We start from the raw sequence: 6752 nt of genomic DNA, 5'->3' as shown, positions 1-6752 counted from the left end.
CAGCTTTGGGTAGGGCGTTCCACATTGATGTGGCATAATTGCGAAACGTGTTTAGTTCATTGTTTGAGCCGAATCTGGGTTTAACATGATTTGTTGAGCTTCCTCTAGTGGTTGTGGTATTCACTGACCTTTGGGAAGTATTTTGACATGTACATGGGTACCTTAGTCGTATAGTGTATCTTGTAGACCAGGCCCATTGCAAGTTGCTGTACTCTGTCGTCTACTCTAAGCCATCCTAGGTTGTCAAAGTGGGCAGGGGTGAGGTGGGTTCTGGGGGTAAGGTCAAGTAGTAGTCTGACCAGTTTGTTTTGTGATGTTTGTAATTTAGATTTAAGCGCCTATGAGGTGCTTTGGTACCATGAGGTGCACGCATAGTCGTAGTATATTGAATGAGGGCTCCTGCCAGAGTCTTCAGGGTATTCTTGTTTCTTGAGAGGAGATCCGGTACAAGAATCTAGTTCGTTGGTTGACTTTTTTTATTACATTGGATGCCATTTTGTCACAGGAAAGATTTGCCTCTAGGATGGAACCCAGGTAGGTAATTTCATCTTTCCTTGTGACAATATTGTCACCCATGCACTGCAACTGAGAAGCCGTCGGTCTTGCTGAGTTTGTTATTTGAACCGAAGAGAATGGACTCTGTTTTGCCCATGTGTAATGATAGTTTGTTATCAGCGAGCCATATGCAGATTTTGCCTATATAGTTCCGAGCTGAGGGTTTTTTCAACCTGCAACTTGTTCTTGTCAGAGACCAGCATGGCTGAGTCGTCCGCAAACAGGAACAAGTTGCAGTCACAGGCTGACGACATGTCATTTGCATAAATTAGGAAGAGTAGCGGTCCTAGTATGCTTCCTTGTGGAACACCACAGCTCACTGTGAGGGGGGGGGATAGAGTATACCGTTTACCTCTACCATCTGTTCTCTCCCCTCCAGGTAGGATTGCATCCAGCTCACTGATAAGCTATCAAAATCAATTGCTTTTAGCTTGTCAATCAGAATGGAGTGATTGACAGTATCGAAGGCCTTTTGTAGGTCCAGCATGACCATGCCGCAGTATTTGCCCGCGTCCACCTCTTGTTTGATGTGGTCGTTCAAATAGAGGAGGCATGTGTCAGGGAGCAGCTAGATATATAGCTTAGCACAAGGGCTGGAAGCAGTAGGGAGCAGCTAGCTATATAGCTTAGCACAAGGGCTGGAAGCAGTATAGGGACCAGCTAGCCTGCTTAGCACAAGGGCTGGAAGCAGTAGGGAGCAGCTAGCTATAGCTTAGCACAAGGGCTGGAAGCAGTATAGGGACCAGCTAGCATATAGCTTAGCATAAGGGCTGGAAGCAGTAGGGAGCAGCTAGCTATAGCTTAGCACAAGGGCTGGAAGCAGTATAGGGACCAGCTAGCCTATAGCTTAGCATAAGGGCTGGAAGCAGTAGGGAGCAGCTAGCTATAGCTTAGCACAAGGGCTGGAAGCAGTATAGGGACCAGCTAGCTATAGCTTAGCACAAGGGCTGGAAGCAGTATAGGGACCAGCTAGCTATAGCTTAGCACAAGGGCTGGAAGCAGTAGGGAGCAGCTAGCTATAGCTTAGCACAAGGGCTGGAAGCAGTATAGGGACCAGCTAGCCTGCTTAGCACAAGGGCTGGAAGCAGTAGGGAGCAGCTAGCTATAGCTTAGCACAAGTTTCAAGTTTAGTTTCTTTAATAGTTGTCATACAGAAGTACAGAATACTTTTGTACAAAATGCTTCTTACTGTTGCGCTCCAGAGACTGTGCATGACAAGGTAAGTATGAAATAAAAACATAGTAAAAATTAGAAGTAAAAAAAGAGGTCACAGTGTTCAGTTTAGACATATGTACAATGTTCATAGACGTAGTTACCATACAATATACAATACTGTGCAGTGTACTAATATACAATACTATATAGTGCAAGGCATAAATGGACGAGGTGCAGTTTAGGTACAATTCACAGTAGGTGTACGAGTTGTAGTGCAAATCCTTTATCAATAAATATAAAGTGTAAGTGTGTTTGTGTGATCTAAAGTGTGGAGAGTGGGTGCTGCAGTGTGTTGTTGTTTGAGTGAGTGTGTGCGTGTGGGTGTGTGTGCTGGAAGCAGTATAGGGACCAGCTAGCATATAGCTTAGCACAAGGGCTGGAAGCAGTAGGGAGCAGCTAGCTATAGCTTAGCACAAGGGCTGGAAGCAGTATAGGGACCAGCTAGCTATAGCTTAGCACAAGGGCTGGAAGCAGTATAGGGACCAGCTAGCCTATAGCTTAGCACAAGGGCTGGAAGCAGTAGGGAGCAGCTAGCTATAGCTTAGCACAAGGGCTGGAAGCAGTATAGGGACCAGCTAGCCTATAGCTTAGCACAAGGGCTGGAAGCAGTAGGGAGCAGCTAGCTATATAGCTTAGCACAAGGGCTGGAAGCAGTATAGGGACCAGCTAGCTATAGCTTAGCACAAGGGCTGGAAGCAAGCAACTATAGCCTATAGTTTAGCACAAGGACTGGAAGTAGGGAGCAGCTAGCGCTCTGTAAAAAAATTAACTCTGACGCACAGAGATGAAATTGATGAAATTGAATTGGGTGATGGTGTTGGAGGTCTGACCCCCCACCCTGACCGCCTGGGGTCTTTCACTCAGAAAGTCCAGTACCCAGGCGCTCAGGGCGGAGCTCGGACCCAGCTCGATCAGCTTGTCCACCAGTCTGGTGATGGGGACTATGGTGTTGAACGCTGAGCTGTATGAACAACAGTCTCACATAGCCCCCCTTCTGACGGTCAAGGTGAGAGAGGGTGCTGTGCAGTACCTGGGAGACCGCGTCGTCAGTGGACCTGTTTGAACTGTATGCAAATTGCATAGGGTCCATATCACTGGGGAGGGAGGCACAAATGTGGTCCTTGACCAGCCTCTCGAAACATTTCATGACCACAGAGGTGAGTGCCACCGGTCTGTAGTAATAACTGTGAATTGAACTTGCATTGCTGCACTATAGTCCATCCGTTGCAAGTCAACGCCCCCCCCCCCCCTCCATCCATTAACTCAACTGGACTGTCACTGTAATATTTATGTACAGTTGTACAGTGTCCCCCACCCACCCCTCCTACCCAACCCCCCCACCCACCCAACCACCTCCAATGTACAGTCAGATTGGTTATTTTTGGTTGAGGTTGAAAAAGCTATGTTGATTCAATATTTAATTACAGATACCATTTCAACATTTGAAAAACTGTCGTTGAATCAATTTAGTAGATTCCCCCTCCCCTCCTCCCCCTCCCCTCCCCTTCGAGAGGGTATAGTCCTAAGCAACTCGCGAGACCTAGAAGATCTCACGGGACTTGAGGTATTCAAACACTTTGGCGCGATGGATGGTGTCTTCACTGACTGCTTGACAAATAGTCTGAGCCAAACTCCTTGGTAAGTCATTGACAATATTATGTATTATGCCATTCACATACCATAATCTTGCTGTCATCGTTTGACTACATGCTACTTTGTGAATTATTACCGTGGTGGCAACTAGTAGGCTAGAACGAAGCTTGTTAGCATTATTAGCTAACATGCTAGATGGTACTTAACTGGTAAGTGAGTTCTTATGGGAATAGTATGATTCTGTTCAGATACCATCACCGGGCTGTTATCGTTTGACTAAATGTTATCTCTGTGCCGTGGCAAATAGTTTGGAGCTTGTTTGAGCAAATAGTGATGCATATTATTATAGCTACTAACGTTAGCTAGCTATCATGCTAGCTAACGTTATTCTGCCATTTTGTTTCGTGATTAAAATGTACGTTTTTAATAGTTACATAAGCATTGTTGTAACTAGTGTTAACAAATACTTTATTATAGTTCAATTGTGTTAAACTTGGGACACAACCATGGCTCTATTTTATTTCGTTTTGTATGTGAGGCATTTTAGCTTGCAGTTGTTGTGTTGCATTGTGGGTCTTCAGCACAAAGTAATCCCTTGCTGAGGGTAAGATGGTTTTCTGTCTGCTCAGACTCAGAATACTTAATTAACATGATCTGTGCTTCATAAAAAAACAGATATTATTTATCTGGTTTTGGTTATTTTGCACAGTAAATACTTATTCAGGCCTACCTGCAATTCAGAATTTAATCCAGCAGGGCGGCAGTGATGTTCATTCTGCCTTTTGTTATATATAAAAAATGGGGCTTTGAAAGACTGACATATTTGAACTTCTAGCTCCTGCTACTCTAAACATATATATATATAATATACACAGTCTTGATAAATTGCATACAAGGTTTTTTGAATATTTTGATCGTCTTCTTTTTAGAATTCGCTGGCAATCATCGCCGCTATCAAGGTGAGTTAACTAACACATTCTCAAATCATGTTTTGTTTTTACCACCAGACATGCGCTAGGTATATGGAGCTAGGTACACTTGCTACTGTAGGTTATATGGTGCTCATTGATAACTACTTTGATGGTGCTTATTTTTTCCTTATTTTGTTAATTATGTTGCTCTTTCTCTAGGAATGCCAATGTATAACTCCAGCCCCTATTACCACACTGCCATTGATTCAGCTCAGTAAGTATTATCTTTCAATTCAATATTGTCTGTCTCTCTCACCCCACTTCAAACTTCACACCTTTATCTGTGTTTTCATCTCTGTCTTTCTGTCTCTCTCACCTCGACCCCCTCCACTTCACACAACACCTACATTGCCAAAGCCTTTGTCATTTGATGACACAGCAGTGCTATGTCTGTCTCTCCCTCTATCTCCGTCTCCCTCTCTCACTGGCATAACATTTTTATTGTCGTATTCAATATTTCAGAGATTCTTCGCCAGAGGAACTTGAAGCCATTCCTGAATTACCACCAGAGACCAGCAGTTGCACGCAGGCAGAGACTGCCTGTAGCGTGAGTTGAATTTTATACACAAGTTCACTGGTGTTTATTCTTATATAAAACGTCTCTAAAGACGTATGTTTACCTTTGCATTGATTGGCGGATTTTTGACTGAAGACATTGGATCTTTCCTGCTCTCCCATCCAAGTCCCAGGTTGTAATGACGTAATCATGACACTTAGTTGATTTTGAGTAGACAATTACTCGTTGCATCTGGGCTCATAGTCATAGCCATATAGGAATGACCGCTACACCGTCGCGCCAATAGCGGCCGAGGGAGGGAGAGTTAAGCGATTTCTTTGTCATTCAGACAGATTCTCCTATCTGCACCTATCTGACACGTATAGCCACTGATGGTGGAGAAGTGCTGTCCAATTAGCCATTTTGGGGAAATTCAGGCATAAAATAATATTCTGTTGTGTGTCACTGTCAAACAATCCAATATTTCAGAGATTCTTCGCCAGTTGCGGGAAGTATGTCACCACCTGAAGACGCAGACCACCACCTGAAGCCCATGTAGAATTGTGAGTTGAATTTTATACATGATAGATCAGTGGTTCTCAAACTTTTTACACCAAGTACCACCTGAGAATGTAGCTGGCTCTCCAAGTACCACCATATGACCGGTGTTAAAATACAGTCTATTCAGCTATGCACAGTTCACGCAGGAGGCAAATGTATTCCTAATACCATTATTTATTGTTAACTTTTGTCAGACACAGCCACAATGTACAAAGGGATAGCACTAGAACTAGCAAACGCGTCCACACAACTCATACAATGCAAGGGCATTGAGAACATAATAACTAACATTCTCACATAGCAAGTGAGAAAATTAAGAACAACTGTATTTCAGCAAATGTACTTAATCTCTATCTCTCTCTCTCTCTCTCTCTCTCTCTCTCTCTCTCTCTCTCTCTCTCTCTCTCTCTCTCTCTCTCTCACACAGCAAGCAATTGTCCATCATTCTCTCTCTCTCTCTCTCTCTCTCACACACACGCACACACACACACACACACACACACACACACACACAATTATTTTGTTACAAAAACTTAATTTCCTGCATTCTGGTGCAGGACTTTTTGAAATTTGACCCTTTAAATGCCAGTTTGTGTGATGGCATCACAAATTATTGTTAAAATAAACACACAAAGTAAAATATGTTCAATAGGATAGGAGCCCCGCATTTAGTGATCTAGGAGGCAAGTATTTTGTAATAAGATCAGATAGATAGAGCAATCACAAAATAAAGAAATGAGGCTCATCGTGCTCGCAAGCCACTGTCTAAAGTCTAATTGTGTTCTCAGAGGGATGACACTGGTGATCTACACCTCTACCAGAGGCCAGCAGCCAGAGGGGGACCCTGCTGACCACAAGGCCATCTGAATCATCCTATGCTGAATTGACATGGATGGCATCTCCCTTAAGCTGATGTGAGTATAACTTCCATGTACAAACACAAACACACCCACTCTATCTATATCTCTCTTCTAGGACATGTCATCATCATCAAACCTTTATTTAATTCTTGGGAGAACAGTAGGGTTGTAAAAAAAAGTGTAAACATCTTCAAATCATTATTAACACATCCACGCTGTAAAGGGTTATTGCCCGCCATGCTTTGACCGCCAGATCTCGCAAGTAGGGTCGAGCTGCAGACTCGGAGCCTCGGTCCAGATTGGAACTTCCGCTCGGAGCCTCGGTCCAGATTGGAACTTCCGCCCTGCCACAGGACTATTACTCCTGTGACAGGGCAATGCGCTGATTGGCGGAAAGTACGGAAGTATCTCGAAGTACGTCTGACGTATCTCGAATTACGTCTGACGTTTCTCTACGTTAGCGAACATTAAACGTTGTATTCATAAAATAATATAAATTCA

The 6752-nt window shown here is 43.7% G+C and overlaps 1 long non-coding RNA gene across 1 annotated transcript; it reads left to right on the top strand.

The window, feature by feature from the left end:
• The first annotated feature begins 3302 nt into the window (after nucleotides 1–3302).
• Nucleotides 3303–6308, top strand: LOC311247588. The gene is made up of 6 exons (XR_014620855.1): nucleotides 3303–3408; nucleotides 4293–4322; nucleotides 4494–4548; nucleotides 4797–4881; nucleotides 5320–5393; nucleotides 6180–6308. It is a non-coding gene; the product is annotated as an uncharacterized lncRNA (long non-coding RNA).
• The last annotated feature ends 444 nt before the right edge of the window (nucleotides 6309–6752 follow it).

Source organism: Notolepis coatsorum, assembly GCF_963971535.1.
Source record: "Notolepis coatsorum genome assembly, contig: SCAFFOLD_2178, whole genome shotgun sequence".
Classification (NCBI taxonomy): Eukaryota; Metazoa; Chordata; class Actinopteri; order Aulopiformes; family Paralepididae; genus Notolepis; species Notolepis coatsorum.
This window is presented reverse-complemented; position numbering and strand designations above follow the sequence as displayed.